General features: G+C 37.1%; 1 long non-coding RNA gene, 14 other non-coding genes and 2 pseudogenes across 16 annotated transcripts; all 17 read right to left on the bottom strand.

Moving 5' to 3' along the window:
• Positions 1-2: 2 nt before the first annotated feature.
• On the bottom strand, positions 3-26,925 carry LOC118890617. 2 transcript variants are annotated; one of them, XR_005018770.1, is made up of 17 exons: positions 26,854-26,925; positions 25,818-25,903; positions 25,214-25,236; positions 24,101-24,167; positions 23,368-23,445; positions 22,384-22,453; positions 18,730-18,813; positions 18,124-18,201; positions 7,911-7,995; positions 6,928-7,001; positions 5,970-6,047; positions 5,007-5,092; positions 4,379-4,456; positions 2,412-2,497; positions 1,822-1,894; positions 1,220-1,305; positions 3-406 (listed from the first exon to the last, which is right to left on the bottom strand). It is a non-coding gene; the product is annotated as an uncharacterized LOC118890617 (long non-coding RNA). The 2 variants fall into 2 exon arrangements; XR_005018771.1 differs by lacking the exons at positions 24,101-24,167; positions 25,214-25,236; positions 25,818-25,903; positions 26,854-26,925 and adding an exon at positions 23,974-24,057.
• LOC118891486 lies at positions 829-900 on the bottom strand. The gene has a single exon (XR_005019054.1). It is a non-coding gene; the product is annotated as a small nucleolar RNA SNORD113/SNORD114 family (small nucleolar RNA).
• On the bottom strand, positions 1,789-1,862 carry LOC118891506. The gene has a single exon (XR_005019071.1). It is a non-coding gene; the product is annotated as a small nucleolar RNA SNORD113/SNORD114 family (small nucleolar RNA).
• LOC118891503 lies at positions 2,982-3,045 on the bottom strand (annotated as a pseudogene).
• Positions 4,602-4,676, bottom strand: LOC118891471. Its single transcript, XR_005019040.1, has one exon. It is a non-coding gene; the product is annotated as a small nucleolar RNA SNORD113/SNORD114 family (small nucleolar RNA).
• On the bottom strand, positions 5,583-5,659 carry LOC118891507 (annotated as a pseudogene).
• On the bottom strand, positions 6,540-6,611 carry LOC118891516. The gene has a single exon (XR_005019079.1). It is a non-coding gene; the product is annotated as a small nucleolar RNA SNORD113/SNORD114 family (small nucleolar RNA).
• LOC118891478 lies at positions 7,530-7,601 on the bottom strand. The gene has a single exon (XR_005019047.1). It is a non-coding gene; the product is annotated as a small nucleolar RNA SNORD113/SNORD114 family (small nucleolar RNA).
• Positions 8,480-8,548, bottom strand: LOC118891533. Its single transcript, XR_005019091.1, has one exon. It is a non-coding gene; the product is annotated as a small nucleolar RNA SNORD113/SNORD114 family (small nucleolar RNA).
• On the bottom strand, positions 16,278-16,349 carry LOC118891526. The gene has a single exon (XR_005019088.1). It is a non-coding gene; the product is annotated as a small nucleolar RNA SNORD113/SNORD114 family (small nucleolar RNA).
• LOC118891479 lies at positions 18,347-18,421 on the bottom strand. Its single transcript, XR_005019048.1, has one exon. It is a non-coding gene; the product is annotated as a small nucleolar RNA SNORD113/SNORD114 family (small nucleolar RNA).
• Positions 19,303-19,374, bottom strand: LOC118891469. The gene has a single exon (XR_005019039.1). It is a non-coding gene; the product is annotated as a small nucleolar RNA SNORD113/SNORD114 family (small nucleolar RNA).
• Positions 20,966-21,040, bottom strand: LOC118891481. Its single transcript, XR_005019050.1, has one exon. It is a non-coding gene; the product is annotated as a small nucleolar RNA SNORD113/SNORD114 family (small nucleolar RNA).
• LOC118891472 lies at positions 21,921-21,992 on the bottom strand. The gene has a single exon (XR_005019041.1). It is a non-coding gene; the product is annotated as a small nucleolar RNA SNORD113/SNORD114 family (small nucleolar RNA).
• LOC118891474 lies at positions 23,590-23,664 on the bottom strand. The gene has a single exon (XR_005019043.1). It is a non-coding gene; the product is annotated as a small nucleolar RNA SNORD113/SNORD114 family (small nucleolar RNA).
• On the bottom strand, positions 25,436-25,510 carry LOC118891491. Its single transcript, XR_005019058.1, has one exon. It is a non-coding gene; the product is annotated as a small nucleolar RNA SNORD113/SNORD114 family (small nucleolar RNA).
• LOC118891465 lies at positions 26,393-26,464 on the bottom strand. Its single transcript, XR_005019035.1, has one exon. It is a non-coding gene; the product is annotated as a small nucleolar RNA SNORD113/SNORD114 family (small nucleolar RNA).
• Positions 26,926-27,563: the final 638 nt, after the last annotated feature.

Genomic DNA, 27,563 nt, shown 5'->3' with positions numbered 1-27,563 from the left:
TTTCTCTTCATTCATTCTATATCATTTATTGGTTAATTCATTAATTCACTAATTACAACTTTAAAACTATATGATTCACGAAACACCAAGAAGTCCTTGTTATTCCTGATATGTATCTTGAGTCATTCTCAAATCAATGTATCTTTGTTATTAATTATACAACTTTTCATAAATGCTTTAATCATTGTGATTCTATTAATCACATATTTGTTACAAGGACACATTGGACTTTCTGGAATATTTTTAATTCTTTTGGTTAATACAATGAAGACCCTTAACAAAACATCCAAACCAAGGAAAGAATTTGCTTATTACTCACATAGATCTCTGGGATCCTAAAACACAGATCCTATCCTAAGGCTGTCGATCAAGGAAAGGTCCTTAAATCAGGTCCACTGTGTCGCTTCTGAGGAGAAGAGGGAAGAACAGATGATAAAGATGGTTGAGACATTCTCTCCACTGATCATTGATTGCTTTTACCTTTCATTTAATCAGTCCTTAGGCAATCATTAATTTGGTGTGAATATTCATTTCTCTTAAGAAAATGAACAAGTTTGACCCTTGACCAGATTATGAACATTATGTAAGACTTTTATTCCCTTAGAAAACAGTTAAGAGTCATATACCATTCACATATTTATATAATGGCCAATGCTTCATGCATTCATCTTTACTGATTTAATAATTATTTATAGATTCTCTCATTTATCCAATTATAATAATAGATGAAAATGCATGCACATAAGGATCAAATCAAGATCTCAGTATATTCCTGACATCTGTCTATAGAATACCTTCAAATAATGAAAATGTACTAGATTAATTTTATTGGGTCTCAGAGTTCCAGACCCACACTCATCATATATGACTCATACGCTGCCAGTAGTCATCATTAATCCAGTACTGTATCTCTTTTTCCTCATTCCTTTCCACACCATTTATTGATCAATTCATAATTCAGTAATTATAATTTTAAAAATGGTTATTCGTCGGAACCACCAAAGAGCTTAGAAATCTCTAATATATATTTAGAATCATTCTCATGTCAACATCTTTCATTAATAACTCTCATTTTTCATTTTATGAATGAATCAATATAATACTTCATATTAATCCCATATTTCACACTGGGCTATTTGGATTTCACAACTTACAATAATACAGTCAATAGACTTAAATAAAATATTGAAACTAAGATCAAAATTTGTCTATTACTCACATGGTCTCCACAGTCCTAACACGTGAATGCAACCAGAGCTCTCAGGACCATAGAAGAATCCTTCAACCAGCTGAAGCGCTCCCATTCTAAGGAGTACAGAGCAGAAAGGATGATAAAAAATTTCAGACTTTATCTCCATTGAGCCTTGTTATCCACATTTCATTTACTCATTTAAGCATTCATTAATTTTTCATAGTGTAGTATTTTTTTCTCTTAACAAGAGAAAACCTTAAACTTGAGACTGACCCAGAACAATAATGCTGACTCTTACTTATCAGTGTCTGTATGATCCTTTCAGCAAAAGGGCAAGACACTTATTCATTTATTGCTTAAAGGGCATGAATGTTTTCTATTTTATTAATAATATTTCTTGCCTGACCACATATGATCCTGGTGGACAATGCTTCACCTTCTCCTTTTCATCTTTTTTTTACATTTTTTCAGGGCTCAATTACTGATTTATTATTATTAATACATTTAACCCCAAAAATGGTATATGATGTTTGTATTTTGCTAACATCGACCCATGGGGTCATTTATAACAGAACATTGGCTAGATTTTGCATTGTGTGGAATCAGGGTTACAGACACATGGTATTCACCATATATGACTCCTATGCCTCCAGTCATCATCAGTGGTCCAGGAGGGGCTCTTTTCTCCAATATCATCTACATCTGTTTATTGATTAATTCACTATTATTTAAATGATTTCCCTGGTGGTCCAGGGGTTAAGACTCCATGCTGCCAATGCAGGGGGCCCGGGTTTCATCCCTGGGCAGGGAACTAGATACCACATGCTCCAACTAAGAGCTCACATGCCGCAACTAAAGACCCTGCATGCCACAACTAAAGATCCTGAATGCTGCAACTAAGACCCGGCATAGCCAAATAAATAAATAAATATTTAAAAATAAATAAATAAATAAACATAAGTCACACAAATAAATCATGAGTAAGACCCTTAAATATCCCTAACATCCATCTAAACCATCATCTCCCCTGACACTCAACTCTTTCATTAACTGAACTCAGTTTTTCATATATGGATTAATCATCATATTCCTTCATATCAATGATATTTGACTTTGGCAAGTTTGGACTTCTATTATATTTAATACTTTTTAACAATACAATAAGTGTCTTTTTAAAAATACTGCTCAATCCAAGACAAGAACACTGACTACTACTCACATTGTTCCCCTTCCTCCTAACACACAGATGCAACCACAGGGCTCCTGACCATGCAAGATGCTTAGATCAGCTCAAGGGCATCCATTCTGAGGAGTACAGGGCAGAGCAAATGATAAAAAACTGAGAACTAATCTCCATTGATCCTTGCTTCTGCACTTCATTTTTCAGTGGTTTAGACAATCATTAATTTGGAGTACATTTATTTCGATTTCTCTTAAGAAAATGAACTTAAAACTTGACGCTGACCGAGAAAATGAGCAGTGATTATTACTACAATTGTCCATATTTCTCCTCGTCAAAGATTTTTCATGTACCATTTATTTCTCTTTGGACTTCACTGTTTTCAAGTTTACTAATATTGTTTCTTCTATCACCACATATGTTTATAATTGGACAATATTTCACTGCCTTCATTTTTATTTATTTATATGCTTGTTTATTTGATTAACCCAATTATAAAATATAAAGAAAATGCATAAACATAAAGACCAAAAACAAGTCCCTTGTATATATCAGACAAGTGTCTCTAGAATCAACTCAAATAGGACAATGGACTAGATTCTATTTGCATCGGACATCAGACTTCCAGTCATCGTACACAACTCATATGCCACCAGTAGTCATCATCGATCCAATATTGTCCCTCTTTTTATTCACTCATTTCTACATGCTTTATTGACTAATTCAGAAAATCAATCATAATAATTTAAAACAGTTTATTCACAAAACCCAAGAAGAGTCATGATATCCTTATTCTGTAAATAATTCATTCTCACAGCAGAGTATCTTTCTTAAAAATAATGATGCCATTTTTCAACTATGCAGTAATCAATTAACGTTTCATAAAATTCAATATATATCACTGAGCTACAGTTGGCCTTCTTTTATTCTGTATGGAACTTTCAAATAAAACAGTGAATAAATGCACAGGAAAAAAAAATCACTGAAACTGAGACAAGAAATTTGACTATTATTCACATTGGTTCCTGTGAATCTAACACAGCGATGCAATCATAAGGTGCATGACCATGGAATAATGCTTAATCAGCTCGAATGTGTCCATTTTCAGAAGTACAATGCACAGTGGATGTTTAAAAAGAAAAGGAAAATTTATTGCGATTGATTCTTGCTTTCTAGATTTATAGTACTCAAATCATTAGGAAATTATAACTTTTTCATAATTTAGAGAATTTTTCTATGAACAAAAAGAACCTCAAACTTGAGAATGACACAGATCAATAAAACTGACACTTAATCATCACATCTGTATGATGCTTGGCCAAAGAGGTGACACCATGGACCCATTCATTTCCTAATGGGCATCAGTGCTGGCAATTTTCATTACTATTTCTTGGCTGACAATATATTTTCATAGGTACATAATAATTTACCTTTTCTTCTTAAGCTATTATTTATATATCTTTAATGGTTAATTATTTATCCATTAATAATACTAAATCAAAATCTATTAACCCAAACTAAGAGCATGACTTTATATATTTCAATCATCTGTCCATAGGACAAAATCAATGTAGAAAATAGAGTGTGTACACTTCTTGGCCCTCAGGCTTCCAGATACTTATGGTTCCTTGCCCATGCCTCATCCTCTACCCAACTTCATCTTTGGTCCCCTTGGGTCCAATTTTAGTTCATTCATTGGTACATCTCTATCAATTAAATCATTATATCATTAATACTAATGAAAGAAAAACATGAATACCCAAAACCCAAGAACCAGACCAGCGAATATCCCTAACTTCTCTCCAATCATTATCACCATACATGAGATCTCCTTGGTTAATGAATTTCCAGGTTCTAGATTATCACTTCATCAGCATAAGCTCTCATGGTTATTTTTCAACAGGCCATCATCAACCCTTTGATATATGTCGATTATGCTTGAAAATACAATGAAAACACTTAAACCAATTCCCCAAACCAAGAGAGGAACACTGGCCATGACTCACCTGGGTCTCTGTCCCATAGCAACCAGAAAAGGAGAGCCTTGATCACAATGGAGGCTGAAATCACCTTGAGCTGCTATTCTGAAAAGTACCAAACAGAGAAAGTGATGACCGAGATTGAGACTTTCTCTCCTTTGATCCGCAGATTTGTTGATTGATGCTTTCATTGGCTTAATTAGCATAACCAATGAACATGCATGAAGAGAAAGACCACATTTCTTTTGCATTGGACCTCAGAGTTCGAGACACGTATTATTCATCATCGATGACTCATACGCCGGCATTTATCATCACTGATCCAGAAAAGATGAATGTCTCTTCATTCTATATTGTTAATTGATTAGTTCATTGATTCACTAATTATAATCTATAACTCCATGAGTCACAAAACCCAATAAGGCCTTGATACCACTAACATGTCTCTAGACAGATACTCACATCATTATATCTCTTTCATATTTATGATCAGTTTTTCATATCTGCATTAATTAATATAATGCTTCATATTAATCTCTTTATTATCAATAGGATAAAAATGGCCTTCTTTAATTATACTTCAAATATTTTATTAATACAGTAAATATGTTAGACAAACCACCCAACCCAAGACTACAAACTTGATTCTGCTCACACTGTTCTCTTGGCTCCTAAAACAAAGATGCCATCCTAGGCTGGTGCTCAAGGAAGAATCTTTCTTTCAGGTCCAGTGTGTCCACTCTGAGGAGTATAAAGCAAAGCAGATGATAAAAATGGTGCAGACACTCTCCACTTTCCCTTACTTCAACATTCACACAGATATTTAGGCAATCATTAATTTAGTGTATGTATTAAGTCTGTTTAAAACGAACCACTTCAATCTTGCCACTGAGCCAGAATATGAAGGTTGTCTACAAATTATCCTGTCTACCTCATTCTTACCCTAAGTGGTAATGGTCATGTACCATTCATTACTAATTGAACTTCAGGGTTTCCATGATATATTAATAATATTTCTTGTCTCACCACATATTTTGGTAATTGGAAAGTGTTTTACTCCATTCATCGTTAGTTTTAATTATATATTTATTTATAGATTCTCATATTATCCAATTATAATAATAGAATGAAATGCATGAACACAAAGATGAAAAACAAGCCCCTCATTTATTCCTAACATTTGTCTATAGGACACCTTCTCAGGTTGAGAATGGACAAGCTTAATTTAATATTGGACCTCAGAGTTCCAGACATGTATTCATCGTATACAGCTCATATTGATGATGACCAGAAATCATCATCGATCCAGTACTGTTCTTCTTTCTACATACTTCTATTTCTTTATTGATTAAATTAAAAACTCACTAATAATTTTAGCAGTACAATTCAAAAAACCCAGGAAGACCCCTGATGTACATAGACTTATTCTCAGTTTAATACATCTCACACTAACAGTCTCAGTTTTCCATATATGCATTAATCAATATGATGGTTTGTATACCCATACTCAACACCGAGATACAGCTGCCTTCTTTATTTATATTCCACATTCCAAACAATACAGTGAATTACTTTAATAAAAAAACAAACTGAAAAAAGAACTTCAACTATTAATCACATTAATCTTCATCCTCCTATTATACAGAAGCAACCACAGAGCTCATGCCCATGGAAGATGCTAAATGATGCATTCATTCTGGGGAGTACAGAACATGAAAGATAATAAAAATATTGAGATCTAATCACCACTGATCCTTGTTTTCTACATTTCATTTAGTCAGTATTTAGATATTTATTATTTTTTCTTATTCTCTCTATTTTTTGTCTTGTTAAAAGAAAAAACACAACCATTTGGCTAAAGCAGAACAATTAAACTGATGCCTACTTATGCATTTCTATCTAATCTTGGTCAAATAAGTGATCCTCACCCATTTATTTAATGGGCATCAGTGTTTTCAATGTTTATTAACCGTATCTTTTGCCTCATGAAATATGTTCAATTTGGACCATGCTTCACCCTATTTTTTCCTTAAATGTAATTTATATTTGCTTAATGGTTGCATCACAGATCCATTAATACTAACAAATCTAAATCCATGAAATCAATATAAGAATATGATCTTTAAATATTCCTGACCTCTTTCTACAAAAGCAATTTCAAAGAGGGAGAGACTACTTATGTTCTGGGTTGGACCTCAGAGTTTCAGACATGTTTTCATCGTTCAGGACTCTTCCCGAAACGATCATCATCATTGGTCCATGACTGAGTCTCTTCTCTTCGTTCATTTGCATATTTGCATTGATTAAATCATTAATTAATTGGTAATAATCCCAAGCATAAGACCCTTCAATATCCCTAATTCTCAGTTTACAGAATCATTTCCCATTAAGTGTCCATCTCTTGCATTATTCAACCTCAATCCTGCCCACTATCAATTATTCAAAATAACATTTCTTCTCAGATTTATCATTGAACTATGAGTAATTTTTGATTAATTTAATACTTTTTAATAACACCATGACTACCCTCAAACACATCACCTAATGCAAGAACACCAACCTTGCCTGTTATTTACCTTAGTTATTTTCTGACACAGAAGCAGCAGGACAACTGAGCACAGCAGAAGCTGAAGTAGTGGGAACATCTGTCCTGAAGAGTAACAAGCAGACAAGGTGATAAAAATATTCAGATTTATCCATTTATTTATTTATTTATTTATTTATTCTCCACTTATCCAATATTCCGCTATTCATTTGCACAGTAATTTAGTCATTTACTAAATTATGGTAATTATTTATTTGTTTTTTCCTTAATGAATCAAATGTCAAAGTGGTTACTGACTCAGTCAGTAACTAATACCTATCATTTTCTGTATCACTCTTAACCAAAGAGATAACATCTTTATATCACTTTTTACCTAAAAACGTCTTTTCAATATATATTAATGTATTTGTATATAATAGTAATTTTTGACTAACCACATATTTTTATTATTGAAAAGCCTTCATATTCATCATTATTTAATTTACAAATTTGTATATTGACTATTTCATTGATCCAATCATAAAAATTTTAAAAATGCATGGTCATAATAACCAAAACAAATATCTTTGTATATTCCTAACCTCTGCCTATAGGATCACTTCAAACAAGACAATGGAATAGATTCCATTTGCATTGGACCTCAGAGTTCCAGACACGTATTCATCGTACACGACTCTTACGCCATGGGTAGTCATCATTGATCCAATACTGACCCTCTTTTCTACATACATTTTTATTTCTTTATTGTATAAATCCCAAATTCACTGATAATTTTAGCATTACAATAAAAAAACCAAGAGTATTGATGTATATGGAATTATTCTTAGTTTAATATATGTCTCATATTAATGCTCAGTTTTCCATATATGCATTAATCAATATAATGGTTTGTAATAACATACTCAACACTGAAATGCAGCTACCTTCTTTACTCATATTCCACATTTCTTAACGATAGAGTGAATGTCTTTAATAAAAAAACAAACTGAAAAAAGAACTTCAACTATTACTCACATTAATCTCCATCCTCCTATTATACAGAGGCAACCACAGATCTGGTGACCATGGATGATTCTAAACCATCTCTAGTGCATTCATTCTGAGTACAAAACACAGAAGATGATGAAAATACTGAGACCAGAAGCCACAGATCTTTGTTTTTGGAATTTCATATACTCACTATTTAATTATTTATTAGTTACTGTTTTTCTATTTATTTTTTACCTTGTTAAAAGAAAAACCTCAATCTTTAGTCTGAAAAAGAATAATTTAATGACTCTTACGTAGGCATGTCTATAGAAACCTGGTCAAGGAGGTGACCCTCACCCATTTATTTAATGGGATTCAGAATTTTCAGTTTTTATTCACAATATCTTTTGCTTCAACAAAGGTGTTCATATGAGAAAAATACTTCACCCTATTTTTCCTTATACATTTATATTTGCTTAATGATTCCATCACAGATCAATTACTAATAACAACTATAACTCTATGAAATCAACAAGAATATGATCTTTTGGTATTCCTGACATCTCCCTATACAAACAATTTTAACAAAGGAAGTAGACTACTCATGCTCTGCATTGGACCTCAGAGTTTCAGACATGTTTTCATCACTCAGGACTATTCTTGGAACGATCATACTTGGTCCATGAATATGTCTCTGTTCTTTGTTCATTTCTATTTGTTTATTGACTGATCAAGTAATCCATTCACAAACATTTTTAGACTCTATTTTCTGCAAAACCCCAAAAGAGCATGATATCCCTACTGTGTAAATAGTTCAATTTCATATCAATGAAACTTTTTTGAATTAGATGCTGTTTTCATTTATTTATTAATCATTTAATGTTTCATCAAATTCTCTATTTCTTGTTGAGCTTGGCCATCTACTATTCTGTATGGAAATTGTGAACTTTACCCTTAATACACACAGACACACACACACACACACGCACGCAAACACAGAAATCAACAAAACCATGAGAAAAAATATGATTAAATATTTCTTAATAGATCTTTATTGGAGTATAATTGCTTCACAATACTGTGTTAGTTTCTGTTGCACAACAAAGCAAATCAGCCATATGCATACACATGTCCCTATATCCCCTCCCTCTTGAGCCTCCCTCCCATCCTCCCTACCCCACTCCTCTAGGTCATAGCAAAGCCCCGACCTGATCTCCCTGTGCTATGCTGTTGCTTCCCACCAGCCAACTATTTTACATTCAGTAGTGTATATATGTCAATGCTACTCTCACTTCGCCCTCCCACCCCATGTCCACAAGTCCATTTTCTATGTCTACCTCTTTATTCCTGCTCTGCATCTAGGTTCATCAGTACCTTTTTTTTTTAGGTTCCATATATATGCGTTAGCATATGGTATTTGTTTTTCTTTCTGACTTACTTCACTCTGTATGACAGACTCTAGGTCCATCCACCTCACTACAAACAACTCAGTTTCGTTTCTTTTTATGGCTGAGTAATATTCCATTGTTTACATGTGTCACATCTTCTTTATCCATTCATCTGTCGATGGACATTTAGGTTGGTTCCATATCCTGGCTATTATAAATAGTGCTGCAATGAACATTGTGGTATATGTCTCATTTTGAATTATGTTTTTCTCAAGGTATATGCCCAGTAGTGGGATTGCTGGGTGGTATGGTAGTTCTATTTTTAGTTTTTTAAGGAACCTCCATACTGTTTTCCATAGTGGTTGTATCAATTTACATTCCCACCAAAAGTGCAGGAGGGTTCCCTTTTCACCATACCCTTACCAGCATTTATTGTTTCCAGATTTTTTGATAATGGCCATTCTGACTGGCATGAGGTGATACCTCATTGTAGTTTTGATTTGCATTTCTGTAATAATTAGTGATGCTGAGCATCTTTTAATGTGCCTGTTGGCCATCTGTATGTCTTCTTTGGTGAAATATCTATTTAGGTCTTCGGCCCATTTTTTAACTGGATTGTTTTGTTTTGTTTTGATATTGAGCTCCATGACCTGTTGTATATTTCAGAGATTAATCCTTTGTCTGTTGTTTCATTTGCAAATATTTTCTCCCATTCTGAGGGTTGTCTTTTTGTCTTGTTTATGGTTTCCTTTGCTGTGCAAAAGCTTTTAAGTTTCATTAAGTCCCACTGTTTATTTTTGTTTTTATTTCTGTTACTCTAGGAGGCGGGTAAAAAAGATCTTGCTGTGGTTTATGTCAAAGAGTGTTTTTCCTATGTTTTCCTCTAAGAGTTTTATAGTGTCTGGTCTTACGTTTAAGTCTTTAATCCATTTGGAGTTAATGTTTGTGTATGGTGTTAGGTAGTGTTCTAATTTCATTCTTTTACATGTAGCTGTCCAGTTTTCCAGCACCACTTATTGAAGAGGCTGTCTTTTCTCCATTGTATGTTCTTGCCTCCTTTGTTGTAAATTAGGTGCCCATAGGTGCGTGGGTTTATCTCTGGGCATTCTATCCTATACCATTGATCTATATTTCTGTTTTTGTGCCAGTACCATACTGTCCTGATTACTGTAGCTTTGTGGTATAGTTTGCAGTCAGGGAGCCTCATTCCTCCAACTCCATTTTTCTTTCTCAAGATTGCTTTGGTTATTCAGGGTCTTTTGTGTTTCCATACAAATTGTAAAATTTTTTGTTCTAATTCTGTGAAGAATGCCATTGGTAGTTTGATAAGGATTACATTGAATCTGTAGATTGCTTTGGGTAGTATAGTCATTTTCACAATATTGATTCTTCCAACCAGTTGATCGGAAGATCAATTGATCACCTCCTTAGGCACATTTATTCCTAGGTATATTATTCTTGTTCTTGCAATGGTAAATGGGAGTGTTTTCTTAATTTCTCTTTCTGACTTTTTGTTGGTGGTGTATAGGAATGCCAGAGATTTCTGTGCATTCATTTTGTATCCTGCAACCTTACCAAATTCATTGATTAGTTCTAGTAGTTTTCTGGTGGCATCTTTAGTATTTTCTGTGTATAGTATCATGTCATCAGCAAACAGTGACAGTTTTCCTTCTTCTTTTCCAATTTGTATTACTTTTATTTCTTTTTCTTCTCTGACTGCTGTGGTTAGGACTTCCAAAACTATGTTGAATAAGAGAGGTGAGAGTGGACATCCTTGTCTTGTTCCTGATCTTAGTGGAAATGCTTTCAGTTTTTCACCACTGAGTATGATGCTTGCTGTGGGTTTGTCATGTTGAGGTAGGTTCCCTCTATGCCCATTTTCTGGAGAGTTTTTATCATAAATGGGTGTTGACTTTTGTCAAAAGCTTTTTCTGCATCTATTGAGATGATCATATGGGTTTTATTACTTATTTTGTTAATGTGGTGTATCACATTGTTTGATTTGCATATATTGAAGAATCCTTGCATCCCTGGGATAAATCCCACTTGATCATGGTGTATGATCCTTTTAATATGTTGTTGGATTCTGTTTGATAGTATTTTGTTCAGGATTTTTGCATCTATGTTCATCAGTGATGTTGGTCTATACTTTTCTTTTTTTGTGATATCTTTTTCTGGTTTTGGTAACAGGGTGATGGTGGCTTCGTAGATTGAATTTGGGAGTGTTTCTGCCTCTGCAATTTTTTGGAAGAGTTTGAGAAGGATGGGTGTTAGCTCTTCTCTACATGTTTGATAGAATTTGCCTGTGAAGCCATCTCGTCCTGGACTTTTGTTTGTTGGAAGATTTTTAATTATGGTTTCAATTTCACTACTTTTGATAGGTCTGTTTATATTTTCTAATTCTTTCTGGTTCAGTCTTGGAAAATTGTACCTTTCCAAGAATTTCCATTTCTTCATGGTTGTCCATTTTATTGGCATATAGTTGTTTGTAGTAGTCTCTTATAATCCTTTGTATTTCTGCACTGTCGGTTGTGATTTCTCCTTTTTCATTTCTAATTTTATTGATTTGCATCCTCTCCCTTTTTTTCTTGATGAGTCTGGCTAAGGGTTTATCAATTTTGATAAAGAACCAGCTTTTAGTTTTATTGATCTCTGCTGTTGTTTTATTCATTTCTATTTCATTTATTCCTGCTCTGATCTTTATGATTTCTTTCCTTCTACTGACTTTGGATTTTCTTTGTTCTTCTTTCTCTAGTTGTTTTAAATGTAGAGTTAGATTGTTTATTTGAAATTTTTCTTGTTTCTTGAGGTGAGATTGTATTGCTCTAAACTTCCCTCTTAGAACTGCTTTTGCTGCGACCCATAGGTTTTGGGTCGTTGTGTTTTCATTGTCATTTGTTTCTATGTATTTTTTTATTTCTTCTTTGATTTCTTCAGTGATCTTTTGGTTATTAAGTAGCACACTGTTTAGCCTCCATGTATTTGTGTTTTTTACAGTTTTTTTTTCCTGTAATTGATTTCCAGTCTTATAGCTTTGTGGTCAGAAAAGATGCTTGATATGATTTCAATTTTCTTAAATTTTCCAAGGCTTCATTTGTGACCCAAGATGTGATCTATCCTGGAGAATGTTCCATGTGCACTTGAGAAGAAAGTGTATTCTGCCACTTTTGGGTGGAATGTTCTATAAATATCAATTAGATCTATCTGGTCTGTGTGTCATTTATTTAAAGCTTGTGTTTCCTTATTTATTTTCTGTTTGGATGATCTGTCCATTGATGTAAGTGGGGTGCTAAAGTCCTCTACTGTTATTGTGTTACTGTCGATTTCTCTTTCATGGTTGTTAGCATTTGCCTTACGTATTGAGGTGCTCCTATGTTGGGTGCATAAATATTTATAATTGTTATATCTTCTTCTTGGATTGATCCTTTGATCATTATGTAGTGTCCCTCCATATCTCTTGTAAGAGTCTTTATTTTAAAGTCTATTTTATCTGATATGAGTATTGCTACTCCAGCTTTCTTTTGATTTCCATTTGCATGAAATATCTTTTTTCCATCCCTTCACTTTCTGTATGTGTATGTGTCTTTCTGTGTCTGTATGTGTCACTAGGTCTAAAGTGGGTCTCTTGTAGACAGCATATATAAGGATCTTGTTTTTGTATCCATTCAGCCAGCCTGTGTCTTTTGGTTGGAGCTTTTAATCCATTTACATTCAAGGTGATTATTGATATGTATATTCTTATTACCATTTTCTTAATTAATTTGGGCTTGTTTTTGTGGGTCTTTTTCTTCCTTTGTGTTTCCCACTTAGAGAAGTTCCTTTACATTTGCTGTAAAGATGGTTTGCTCGTGCTGAATTCTCGTAGTTTTTGCTTGTCTGTAAAGCTTTTGATTTCTCCATTGAATCTGAATGAGATCCTTGCGGGGTAGAGTAATCTTGGTTGTACCTTTCCCCTTTCATCATTTTAAATATGTCCTGCCACTCCCTTCTGGCTTGCAGAGATTCTGCTGAAAGATCACCTGTTAACCTTATGGGGATTCCTTTGTATGTTATTTTTTGTTTTTCCCTTGCTGCTTTTAATATTTTTTCTTTGAATTTAATATTTGTTAGTTTGATTAACATGTGTCTTGGTGTGTTTTCCCTAGGGTTTATCCTGTATGGGACTCTCTGTGCTTCCTGGACTTGGGTGACTATTTCCTTTCCCATGTTAGGGAAGTTTTCAAGTATAATCTCTTCAAATATTTTCTCAGACCATTTCTTTTTCTCTTCTTTTTCTGGGACCCCTATAATTCGAATGTTGGTACATTTAGTGTTGTCCCAGAGGTCTCTGAGATTGTCTTCAATTCTTTTCATTCTTTTTTCTTTATTCTGCTCCTCGGCAGTTATTTCCACCATTTTGTCTTCCAGCTCACTTATTCGTTCTTCTGCCTCAGTTATTCTGCTATTGATTCCTTCTAGTGTATTTTTCATTTCAGTTATTGTGCTGTTCATCTCTGTTTCTTCTTTAGTTCTTCTAGATCTTTGTTAAACATTTTTTGTATTTTCTCAATCCATGCCTCCATTCTACTTCCGAGATTCTGGATCATCTTTACTATCATTACTCTGAATTCTTTTTCAGGTACATTGCCTGTTTCCTCTTCATTTATTTGGTCTTGTAGGTTTTCACCTTGCTCCTTCATCTGTGACATATTTTTTGCCATCTCTTTTTTTTTTTTTTTTTTATGAGTGGAATTGTTTCCTGTCTTACTGGTTGTTTGGTCTGAGGCTTCCAACACTGGAGTTTGTAGGCTATTGGGTAGAGCTGGGTCTTGGTGCTGAGATGAGGAACTCCGTGAGATCTCACTCCGATGAATATTCCTTGGGGTCTGAGGTTCTCTGTTAGTCCAGTGGTTTGGACTCAGAGCTCCCACCACAGAAGCTTCAGTCTGACACCTGGCTTGTGAACCAAGATCCTGCAAGCCGCCTGGGGCAGCAAAAAAAAAAAAAAAAAAAAAAAAAAAAATAACAATAACAAAGTAAAAAATAAAATTAGACTAGGAAACTAACAGATGTGTTAGAAAGAACATAAAAATAAAAATGTAGATGAGGGGCTTCCCTGGTGGCTCAGTGGTTAAGAACCCACCTGCCAATGCAGGGGACATGGGTTTGAGCCCTGGTCCGGGAAGATCCCACATGCCATGGAGCAACTAAGCCCATGCGCCACAACTACTGAGTCTGTGCTCTACAGCCTGCGAGCCACAACTACTAAGCCCACATGCCACAACTACTGAAGCCCACGCACCTAGATCCCATGCTCCGCAACAAGAGAAGCCACCACAATGAGAAGCCCATGCACCGCAACAAAGAGTAGCCCCCGCTCGCCACAACTAGAGAAAGCCTGTGCGCAGCAACGAAGACCCAACACAGCCAAAAATAAAAACAAATAAATTTATAAAAAATATATATATATAGATGAATCAACAACCAGAAGGTACATCAGTACCACAGTAGTAAAGGAGGAGGAGGGAAAAGAAAAAAAAGGGGGGGAGGGAGGCCTTCGTTTTGGAGGGTGGGACCTAAGCAAGGGTGAGGTTTGGGCAGTGGGTGGGGCCTATGCTCAGGACCCACAGGGCTGGAAAAGGTCCTGGGGGTTGTGGGTGGTGGGGCTTAGGCTCAAGGAACAGAAGGGGCCCAGGCATGCCCCCCCACCCCTAGTCTCAGAAGGCAGGGGACCTCACCTGGGAGCCCAGCAGGCTTCTTGGGCTCGAGTGGGTGGGGCAAATGCCCTCCTCTCCTCTCCTGCTCCTCCCATCTGGGAGGATCCCTCCCTCCTGCCTCTCCTGATCTCCCCATCCTCTCTCCTGTGCCCCCAAGGACCTATGCAGCCTAGAGGGGGCTTTGGAGGGCAGGGGATCGGCCTGGGAGCTCAGCAGGCTCCCCAGGCCCCAGTGGGTGGGGCAATTGCCCTCTGCTCCTCTCCTGCTCCTCCCAGAGGGCCTCTCTCACCTGCTTCTCCTGTTTTATGCTCGGCCTCCTTCTTATGTCCCCAAGGACCCACACAACCTGGAGAGGGCTTTGGAGTGTAGGGGACTGGCCTGGGAGCTCAGCAGGCTCTCCAGGCCAAGTGGGCAGGTCAGTGGCCCTCCGCTCCTCTCCCGCTCCTCCTGGATGGCTCCTCCTGCCTGCCTCTCCTGATCTCCCCAGCCTCCCTCTTATGCTCCCAGGACCCACGCGGCCTGGATGGGGCGTTGGAGCCGGGGTACCGGCTTGGGAGCTCAGCAGCCTCCCCGGCCAAGTGGGCCAAGCGATTGCCCTCCGCTCCTCTCCCGCTCTTCCTGGAGAGTCCCTCCCGCCTGCCTCTCCTAATCTCCCTGGCCTCAGGGACGCTGATCCTGTCTGGACTCCACTTCTCCTCCCCCTTCAGTCCCCCTACATCCTACTGGTTCACTTTGGGGTTCCTCCCATCTCCTTGGGCGTCAGAGTCCCCACCAGCGGCCTGCAGGCACCCTAGTTGTGGGGAGACGCTAACTCTGTGTCTTCCCACACTGCCATCTTGACTCTGCCTCCCATGATTAAATATTTTTTAATGAAAAACAATCACCTGAACCAAGACAAGAAATTTGACTATTACTGACATTGGTCTTTCTACTTCTAACACAGAGATTCAGTCATGAGGCACATCACCATGGAATAAGGCTTAATTACAATTTTAACACTCTATAGATTGAAAATACAACAAACACATGAAATAGATAATGTCTCTAGAAAATTCTCATATCATTATTTCTCTCTCATATTTATTATCAGGTTTCATACATGCATTAATCAATAGAAACCTTCATATCAATTACTTGTTTATCAATAGGATAAAAATAGCCATCTTTAATTATATTCCAAACACACTATTAGCATAGTAATTACTCTTAGAAAACAGAGCAAAAGAAAGCCTAAGAATTAACTGATGCTAACACTGGTCTCCTGGCTCCTAAAAATAGATGCCACCCAAGGCAGATGCCCAAAGAAAAATCCTTAGATTAGCTTTGAATAGGACATCAAAGTCACAGACACAAATTCAACTTTCATGACCCATAAGCCACCAGGAGTAATCAGCCATACAGTGTTAACTTCTGTGACCTCAAGTATTTGGACATTGTTTATTGAATAATTCAATACATCACAAAATAATTGAAAGTGCTAGTTAAACACAAAACCTAAGGAGAGTCATGATATCCCTATTCTGTAAATAGTTCATTCTCACAGCAATGAATCTCTTCTGTGAATTATGATGCTGCTTTTGTATTTTTTTTTTCAGCTACGTAGTAATCAACTAATGCTTGAAAAATGCAACATTTAAAACTGAGCTGCGTTGGCTTTATGTTATCCTATATGGATCTTTCTAAAAATAAACTGAGTGTACACTCAGAGGAAGGAAAAATACTGAAGGAAGACAAGAAATTAGATTATTGATCACATGGGTTCCTGCAGTTATATGATGCATCGCCATGGAATCGATCTATTATGGCCATTCCTTCTCTTTGCTTATTACTACATTGTTTACTGATTGAAGAAATAAATCTCTCATAAATATTGAAAAACCTATTAATCACAAAACTTAAGGGCAGTCATGATATCCCTCTTATCAAAACAGTTCATTCTCACAGCAGTGCGTCTCTCCCGTAAATCATGATGCTGGTTTTCTGTTGATTTGTTTTGTATTGTTTTGATTTGTTTGTTTTTTCCATCAGGGCAGTAATCAATTAATGTTTCATAAAATGTAACATTTATCACTGAGCTGCATTGCCCTTGCTTTTCCTGTATGTATCTCTCCAATAATACACTCAATGCACACACAGAGGGACAAAAAAATAACGGAAACCATGACATGAAATTTATTACCCACATGGGTTCCAGCAATCATAAGGTGCATCACCATGGAATATTGATAGCTTAATCAGCTTGAATGTGTCCATTTTAATCGGTAGAAAGCACAGTCAATGAAACAAAACAGAGAAAGAAAAAGGAAACTTTATGGACATTGATGCTTTCTTTCCAAATTTAGAGTTTTCAATATTCACGAATTGATCACTCTTTCATAATGCAGAGATTTTTCTTCTTCTACAATCAAAAATACCCTCAAACTTGAGAGTGCCCCAGAACAATAAAATTGACTCTTAATTATTCACATCTAAATGATGCTTGGCCAAACAGTTGACCCCTAGGTCCACTTGTTATTAACGGTCATAACTGATGGAAATATTTAGGATTGCTTCTTGCCAAACCCCATGTGTCCACAGTAGGCAATAATGGACCTTTTCTTCTTAATCTACTATTTATATATTTTGAAGTGTTCTATCACTGATCAATTAATAGTATGAAATATAAATTGAGTAACACAAAATAGGAGCATGATTTTATATATTCCGAACATCTGTCCAAGGGAAGAAATCAATGTAGAAAACAAAGTATGTATCCTTTCTTGGACCTCAGGATTCCAGATACTTACAGTTCCTTGGCCATGCCTCATCTTCTACCCAACGTCATTGCTGGTCCCCTTGGGTCCAATTTTAGTTCATTCATTGATACATCACTATCAATTAAATCATTACATCATTGATATTAATGAAAGAAAGACACGAAAAACCAAAACCCAAGAACAGTATACCCATGAATATCCTTAATTTCTCTCCAATCTCTATCACCATACATGAGATTTCTTTCCTTAATGCATTTCCAGGATCTAGATGATCACTTCATCAGCATAAGCTATCATGTCTTATTTTTAAATGGGTCATATCATCAACCCTTTAATATATATCAATGACTTTTGAGAATACAATGAAAACACTTAAACCAGTTCCCAAACCAAGGCAGAAACCCTGGCCATAACTCACCTGGGTCTCTGTCCCATAGCAACCTGAGAAGGAGAACCTTGATCACAATGGAGGCCAAAATCACCTTGAGCTTCTATTCTGAAAAGTACCAAACAGAGAAGGTGTCGACTGAGATTGAGACTTTCTCTCCATAGATAGGCAGATTTGTTGATTGATGCTTTCTTTGGCTCAATTAGCATAACCAATGAAAAAGCATGAAGAGAAAGACCACATTTCTTTTGTATTGGACCTCAGAGTTCCAGACACGTGTTATTCATAATCAGTGACTCATACGCTGGCATTTATCATCATCAATCCAGAAAAGATGACTTTCTCTTCATTCTGTATGTTTCACTGATGCACGCGTTAATTCACTAATGCCAGTTATGACACTCTAGGGTTCGCAAAACACAGCCAGGCCTTAATATCGCTCACCTGTCTCTAGAACCATTCTCACATCATCATATCTCTCTCATATTTATTATCTGGTTTTTGCTTCACAAGAGTTCCTGTTTATCAATGGGATAAAGAGTCCCTCCTTTAATTTTCTTTAACCCATTTTGTTAGCATAGCCATTACTATTAGTGAAAACACCCACCCCCGGATTAGGAACTAGATGATGCCTACATGGGTCTCCTGGCTCCTATGACCAAGATGCCATCCTACGCTGGCGCTCAAAGAATAATCCTCCTGAAGTCCAGTGCGTCCAACCTGAGGAGTATAAAGCAAAGCAGAAGATAAAAATGGTGGAGACACTCTCCACTCATCACTGCTTCCAAATTCACGTCGTTATTTAGGCAATACCTAATGTAGCAGATGTGTGAAATCTGTTAAAAAGAAACCACTTCAATCTTGCTGCTGTGCCAGAATATGAGGGCTGTCTACCGATTCTCCTGGCCCCCTCCTCCTTACCCTATGTGGTAACAGTTATGTGCCATGGCTTTCCAACTGAAACTCAGGCTTCCCTTGACATATTAATGGTATATCTCATTTCCACCCATATATCCATGAATAGAAATTGTTTTCTGTCATTTTTCTTTATTTTAATTCATATATTTATGAAGAGGGTCTCAGTTTTTCATTTGCATGGAAAAAATGAAAAGGCATGAACACAAAGACTGCAAAGGAGCCCCTCATTCATTCCTGACCTCAGCCCCTAGGGTCACTTCCAATAGGACAATGGACTAGATTCCATTTGCATCGGACCTCAGAGCTCCAGACACGTATTCATCGTACACGACTCAGACGCCACCAGTAGTCATCATCGATCCATTAGTGTCCCTCCTTCTCTTCATGTATTTCTACATTGTGTACTGATTAAGGCAATAAATCTCTCATAAATACTGAAAAGCCTATTAATCACAAAACCCAAGGGCAGTCATGATTTCCCTCCTCTCTCCATAGTTCATTCTCACAGCAGTGTGTCTCTCCTGTAAAGCACGATGCTGATTTTGTGTTGTTTTGTCTTGGTTTGTTTTGTTTTATTTTATTTTTTTCATTGGGGCAGTAATCAATTAATGTTTCATAAAATGTAACATTTATCACTGAACTGCACTGGCCTTTTGTTTTCCTATATGAATATCTCAAATAATACCCTGAATGCACACCCAGGCAGACAAAAAAAAAACAACAGAAACCATGACAAGAAATTTGCTTATTACTCACATGGGTTCCTGCAATCATAAGGTGCATCACCATGGAATACTGATAGCTTGCTCAGCTCGAATGTGTCCATTTTAATCAATAAAAGCACAGTCGATGAAACAAAAGAGAGAGAGAGAAAGGAAACTTATGAACATTGATGCTTTCTTTCCACATTTAATGTTCTCAGTCATGAGGAATTGACCACTCTTTCATAATGAAGAGATGTTTTTTTCTACAAAAAATAATACCCTCAAACTTGAGAGTGGCCAAGAACAATAAAATTGACTCAATTATTCACATCTACATGACTCTTGGCCAAACATTTGACCTCCTAGGTCCAATTGTAATTAAGGGGCATAAGGGGTGGAAATCTTTAGGATTACTTCTTGTTGGCCCACATGTGTCCACATTTGGCAATAACTGACCATTTCTTCTTAATCTACTATTTACATATTTTGAAGGGTTCTATCATTGATCGATTAATAGTATTAAATATAAATTTAGTAAACCAAACTAAGAGCATGACTTTATATATTCTGAACATCTGTCCATAGGAAGAAATCAATGTAGAAAAGAGAGTACGTATCCTTCTTGGCCCTCAGGCTTCCAGATACATATGGTTCTTTGCCCATGCCTCATCCTCTACCCACCTTGTTTGTTGGTCCTCTTCGGTTCAATTTTAGTTCGTTCATTGATATATCTCTATCAATTAAATCATTATATCATTGATACTAATGAAAGAAAGACACGAATATCCAAAACCCAAGAACAAAACCTGCAAATATCCTTACGTTCCTTCCAATCACTATTACCATACATGAGATCACTTGCCTTAATGAATTTCCAGGATCTAGATGATCACTTCATCAGCATAAGCTCTCATGGCTTATTTTTCAACAGGCATCATCAACACTTTGATATATATCAATGACTTTTGAGAATACAGTGAAAACACTTAAACCAATTCCCCAAACAGGAAACCTGGCCATAACTCACCTGGGTCTCTGTCCCATAGCAACCTGAAAAGGAGGACCTTGATCACAATGGAGGCTGAAATCACCTTGAGCTTCTATTCTGAAAAGTACCAAACAGAGAAGGTGATCACCGAGATTGAGACTTTCTCTCCATAGATTCGCAGATTTGTTGACTGATGCTTTCACAGGCTCAATTAGCATAACCAAAGAAAACACATGAGAAGAAAGACCACATTTCTTTTGTACTGGACCTCAGAGTTCCAGACACGTATTATTCGTCATTGATGACTCATACGCTGGCATTTCTCATCATCGATCCAGAAAAGATGACTTTCTCTTATTCTATATGTTTCACTGATTCATGTGTCAATTCACTAAGGCCAATTTTGACATTCTAGGGTTTGCAAAACACACCGAGGCCTCGATATCACTCACCTGTCTCTAGAACTATTCTTACATCATTATATCTCTCTCATATTTGTTACGGGTTTTTGCTTCACAACAGTTCCTTGTTTATCAATGGGATAAAGAGTCCCACCTTTAATTTTCTTTAACCCATTTTGTTAGCATAGCCATTACTATTAGTGAAAACACCCACCCCCGGATTAGGAACTAGATGATGCCTACATGGGTCTCCTGGCTCCTATGACCAAGATGCCATCCTACACTGGTGCCCAAAGAATAATCCTCCTGAGGTCCAGTGCGTCCAGCCTGAGGAGTATAAAGCAAAGCAGAAGATAAAAATGGTGGAGACACTCTCCACTCATCACTGCTTCCAAATTCACATCGTTATTTAGGCAATACCTAATGTAGCAGATGTGTGAAATCTGTTAAAAAGAAACCACTTCAATCTTGCTGCTGTGCCAGAATATGAGGGCTGTCTACCGATTCTCCTGGCCCCCTCCTCCTTACCCTAAGTGGTAACAGTTATGTGCCATGGCTCTCCAATTGAAACTCAGGCTTCCCTTGACATATTAATGGTAGAGCTCATCTCCACCCATATTTCCATGATTGGAAATTGTTTTCCGCCATTCATCTTTATTTTTATTCATATATTTATGAAGAGAGCCTCAGTTTTTCAATTGTATGAACAGAATGAAAAGGCATGAACACAAAGACTGCAAAGAAGCCCCTCATTCATTCCTGACCTCGGCCCCTAGGGTCACTTCCAATACCACAACGGACTAGATTCCATTTGCATCGGACCTCAGAGTTCCAGACACATATTCATCATACACGACTCAGACGCCACCAATAGTCATCCTCGATCCAATACTGTCCCTCCTTCTCTTCGTGTATTTCTACATCGTGTACTGATTGAGGCAATAAATCTCTCATAAATATTGAAACCCCATTAATCACAAAACCTAAGGGCAGTCAGGATATCCCTCTTCTCTCCATAGTTCATTCTCACAGTAGTATTCTCTCCTATAAATCACGATGCTGGTTTGGGGTTGTTGTGGTTTGGTTTGTTCTGTTTTGCTTTGCTTTGTTTTTTTCATGGGGCAGTAATCAATTAATGTTTCATAAAATGTAACATTTATCACCAAGTTGCACTGGCCTTCTGTTTTCCTATAGGGATCTCTCCAATAATACACTGAATGCAACACAGAGGGACAAAAATATAATGGAAACCATGACATGAAATTTGATTATTACTCACATGGGTTCTGGCAATGATAAGGCACCATCACCGTGAAATACTTATAGCTTGCTCAGCTCGAATGTGTCCACTTTAATCAGTAGAAAGAACAGTCGATGATAGAAAAGAGACAGAGAGAAAACAAATTTTATGGACATTGATGCTTTCTTTGCAGATTTAATGTTCTCAGTCATGGAGAATTGATCACTCTTTCATAATGCAGAGATTTTTCTTTTTCTACACAGCAAAATACCCTCAAGCTTCACAGTGACCCAGAACAATAAAATTGACTCTTAATTATTCACATCTACATGATGCTTGGCCAAAAAGTTGACCTCCTAGGTCCATTTGTTATTAGCGGGCATCAGTGGTGGTAATCTTTAGGATTACTTATTGCTGGAACACGTGTCCAATGTAGGCAATGATTGACCTTTTCTTCTTAATATACTATTTACATATTTTGAAACCATTCTATCACTTATCGATTAATAGTATGAAATCAGAATTGTGTAACCCAAACAAAGGGCATGACTTTATATATGCCGGACATCTGTCCATAGCAAGAAACCAATGTAGAAAACAGAGTATGAATCCTTCTTGGCCATCAGGCTTCCAGATACTTATGGTTCCCTACCCAGGCCTCATCTTATACCCAACTTGATCGTTGGCCCCCCTTGGTCCAATTTTATTTCATTCATTGATATATATCAATTAAATCATTACATCAGTGATACTGATGAACGAAAGACACGAATACCCAAAACCCAAGAACAAGACCCGCGAATATCCCTAACTTCTCTCCAATCACTATCACCATACATGAGATCGCTTTCCTTAATGAATTTCCAGGATCTAGATGATCACTTCTTCAGCATAAGCTCTCATGGCTTGTTTATCAACAGGCCTTCGTCAACCCTTTTATATATAACTATGACTTTTACGAATACAATAAAAACACTTAAACCAATTCCCCAAACCAAGACAGGAAACCTGGCCATAGCTCACCTGGGTGTCTGTCCCATAGCAACCTGAAAAGGAGAACCTTGATCACAATGGAGGCTGAAATCTCCTTGAGCTTCTATTCTGAAAAGTACCAAACAGAGAAGGTGATGACGAGATGGAGACTTTCTCTCCATGGGTCTGCCTATCTGTTGATTGATGCTTTCATTGGCTCAATTCACATAACCAATGAAAACTAATGAGGAGAAAGACCACATTTCTTTTGTATTGGACCTCAAAGTTCCAGACACATATTATTCATCACCAATGACTCATACGCTGGCATTTATCATCATTGATCCAGAAAAGATGACTTTCTCTTCATTCAATATGTTTCACTGATTCATGCGTTACTTCCCTAATGCCAATTTTGACACTCTAGGGTTTGCAAAACCCAGAAAGGCCTCTATATCACTCACCTGTCTCTAGAACCATTCTCACATCATCGTATCTCTCTCATATTTATTATCGGGTCTCTGCTTCACAGCAGTTCCTTGTTTATCAGTGGGATAAAGATGCCCTCCTTCAATTTTCTTTCACCCATTTTGTTAGCATAGTCATTACTTTTAGTGAAAACACCCACCCCCAGACTAGGAACTAGATGATGCTCACACAGGCTCCTACGACCAAGATGCCATCCTAGGCTGGCACTCGAGGGCAAAGCCTCTTTTCTCGTACAGTGCATCCACTCTGAGGAGTATAAAGCAAAGCAGAAGATAAAAATGGTGGAGACACTCACCACTCATCTCGGCTTCCACATTCCCATTGTTATTTAGGCAATCCCTAATACAGCGGATATGTGAAATCTGTTGAAAAGAAACCAGTTCAATCTTGCCGGTGTGCCATATTATGAAGTTTGTCTACCCATTATCCTGGCCTGCTCCTCCTTACCCTAGTGGTATCAATCATGTGCCATGGCTTTCTAATTGAAATTCAGGCTTTCCTTAATATATTAATGGTATATCTCACCTCCACCCATATTTCCGTGATTGGTAATTGCCGCCGTTAATTTTTATATTTATTCATATATTTATGAAGAGAGCCTCAGCTTTTCAATTGTTGAACAGAATGAAAAGGCATGCATACAAAGACCACAAAGAAGCCCCTCATCATTCCTGACCTCTGCCTCTAGGGTCACTTCCAATAGGACAACGGACTAGATTCCATGTGCACTGGAACTCCTAGGTCCGCTTGTTATTAACGGGCATCACTGGCAGCAGTCCTTAGGATTACTTCTTGCCAAAGCACATGTGTCCACAGTAGGCAATAATTGACCTTTTCTTCTTAATCTACTATTTACTTATTTTGAAGGGTTCTATCACTGATCGATTAATAGTATGAAAACTATATTGAGTAACCAAAATAAGAGCATGACATTACATATTCTGAATATCTGTCCATAGGAAGAAATCAATGTAGAAAACAGAGTATGTATCCTTCTTTGCCGTCCGGCCTCCAAATGCTTATGGTTCCTTGCCGATGCCTCATCCTCTACCCATCTTCATTGTTGGTCTCCTTGGGTCCAATTATACTTCATTTATTTATATATCTCTATCAATTAAATCATTATATTATTGATACTAATGAAAGAAAGACACGAATACCCAAAACCCAAGAACAAGACCTGCGAATATCCCTAACTTCTCTCCAATCACTATGACCATACATGAGATCTCTTTTCTTAAGGAATTTCCAGGATCTAGATGACCATTTCATCAGCATAAGCTCTCATGGCTTGTTTTACAACAGGTCATCATCAACCCTTTGAAATATGTCAATGAGTTTTGAGAATACAATGAAAGCACTTAAATCAATTCCCCAAACCAAGACAGGAACGCTGGACAAAACTCACCTGGGTCTCTGCCCCATAGCAACCTGAAATGGAGAACCTTGATCAAAATGGAGGCTGAAATCACCTTGAGTTTCTATTCTGAAAAGTACCGAACAGAGAAGGTGATGACGAGATGGAGACTTTCACACCATGGATCAGCAGATTTGTTGCTTGATGCGTTCATTGGCTCAATTAGCATAACCAATGAAAATGCATGAAGAGAAAGATCACATTTCTTTTGTATTGGACCTCAGAGTTCCAGACACATATTATTCGTCATCGATGACTCATACGCTGGCATTTATCAACATCGACCCAGAAAAGATGACTTTCTCTTCATTCTGTACGGTTCACTGATTCATGCATTAATTCACTAATGTGAATTTTGACACTCTGGGGTTCGCAAAACCCAATGAGGCCTTGTTATCGCTCACCTGTCTTGAACTATTCTCACACCATTATATCTCTCTCATATTTATTATCAGGGTTTTGCTTCACAAGAGTTCCTTATTTATCAATGGGATAAAGATGCCCTTCTTTAATTTTCTTTCACCCATTTTGTTAACATACTCATTACTTTTAGTGAAAACACCCATCCCCAGACTAGGAACTAGATGATGCTCACAAGGGTCTCCTGGCTCCTACGACCAAGATGCCATCCTAGGCTGGTACTCAAGGAAGAATCTTCATTTCTGGTCCAGTGCATCCACTCTGAGGTGTATAAAGCAAAGCAGAAGATAAAAATGGTGGAGACACGCTCCACTCATCCCTGCTTCCACATTCACATCGTTATATAGGAAATCCCTAATGTAGTGGATATAGGAAAGCTGTTGAAAAGGAACCACTTCAATATTGTCTCTGTGCCAGAATATGAATGTTGTCTACCACTTCTCCTGGCCCCCACCTCATTACCGTAAGTGGTAACAGTCATGTGCCATGGCTTTCTAATTGAAATTCAGGCTTTCCTTGATATATTAATCACATATCTCGTCTCCACTCATATTTCTGTGATTGGAAATTGTTTTCCATCGTTCATCTTTAGTTTTATTCATATATTTATGAAGAGAGCCTCAGTTTTTCAATTGTACAAACAGAATGAAAAGGCATAAACACAAAGACTGCAAAGAAGACCCTCATTCATTCCTGACTTCAGCCTCTAGGGTCACTACCGATAGGACAATGGACTAGATTCCATTTGCGTCGGACCTCAGAGTTCCAGACACGTATTCATCGTACATGACTCATACGCCACCAGTAGTCATCATCAATCCATTAGTGTCCCTCCTTCTCTTCACGTATTTCTACATTGTGTACTGATTGAGGCAATAAATCTCTCATAGGTATTGAAAACCCTATTAATCACGAAACCTAAGGGCAGTCATGATATCCCTCTTCTCTCCATAATTTATTCTCACAGCAGTGTGTCTCACCTGTAAATCACAATGCTGATTTTGTGTTATTGTGGTTTGATTTGTTTTGTTTTGCCTTGTTTTTTTCATTGAGGCAGTAAGCAATTAATATTTCATAAAATGTAACATTTATCACTGAGCTGACTGGCCTTCTGTTTTCCTATAGGGATCTCTCTAGTAATACACTGAATGCATACACAGAGGGACAAAATAATAACAGAAACCATGACATGAAATTTGATTATTACTCACGTGGGTTCCTGCAATTATAAGGTGCCTCACCATGGAATACTGATAGCTTGACCAGCTCGAAATGTGTCCACTTTAATCAATAGAAAGCACAGTCGATGAAACAAAAGAGAGAGAAAGGAAACTTTATGGACTTTGATGCATTCTTTCCAGATTTAATGTTCTCAATCATGAGGAATTGGTCACTCTTTCATAATGCAGAGATTTTTCTTTTTCTACAAACAAAAATACCGTCAAACTTGAGAGCACCCCGGAACAATAAAATTGACTCTTAATTATTCACATCTACATGAAGCTTGGCCAAACAGTTGACATCCTAGGTCCATTTGTTATTAACGGTCATCACTGGTGGAAATATTTAGGATTACTTCTTGCTGGACCACATGTGTCCACAGTAGGCAATAACTGACCTTTTCTTCTTAATCTACTATTTACATATTTTGAAGGGTTCTATCACTGAACAATTAATAATATGAAATATAAACTGAGTAACACAAAATAAGAGCGTGATTATATATATTCCGAACATCTCTCCATAGGAAGAAATCAATGCAGAAAACACAGTATGTATCCTTCTTGGCTCTCAGGCTTCCAGATACATATGGCTGCTTGCCCATGCCTCATCCTCTACCCATCTTTATTGCTGGTCCCCTTGGGTCCAATTTTATTTCATTCACTGATATATCTCTATCAGTTAAATCATTATTGATACT

Source organism: Balaenoptera musculus, chromosome 2, assembly GCF_009873245.2.
Source record: "Balaenoptera musculus isolate JJ_BM4_2016_0621 chromosome 2, mBalMus1.pri.v3, whole genome shotgun sequence".
NCBI lineage: Eukaryota > Metazoa > Chordata > Mammalia > Artiodactyla > Balaenopteridae > Balaenoptera > Balaenoptera musculus.
Note: the sequence above shows the minus strand (reverse complement) of the source record. Positions and strands in the feature narration are given on the sequence as shown.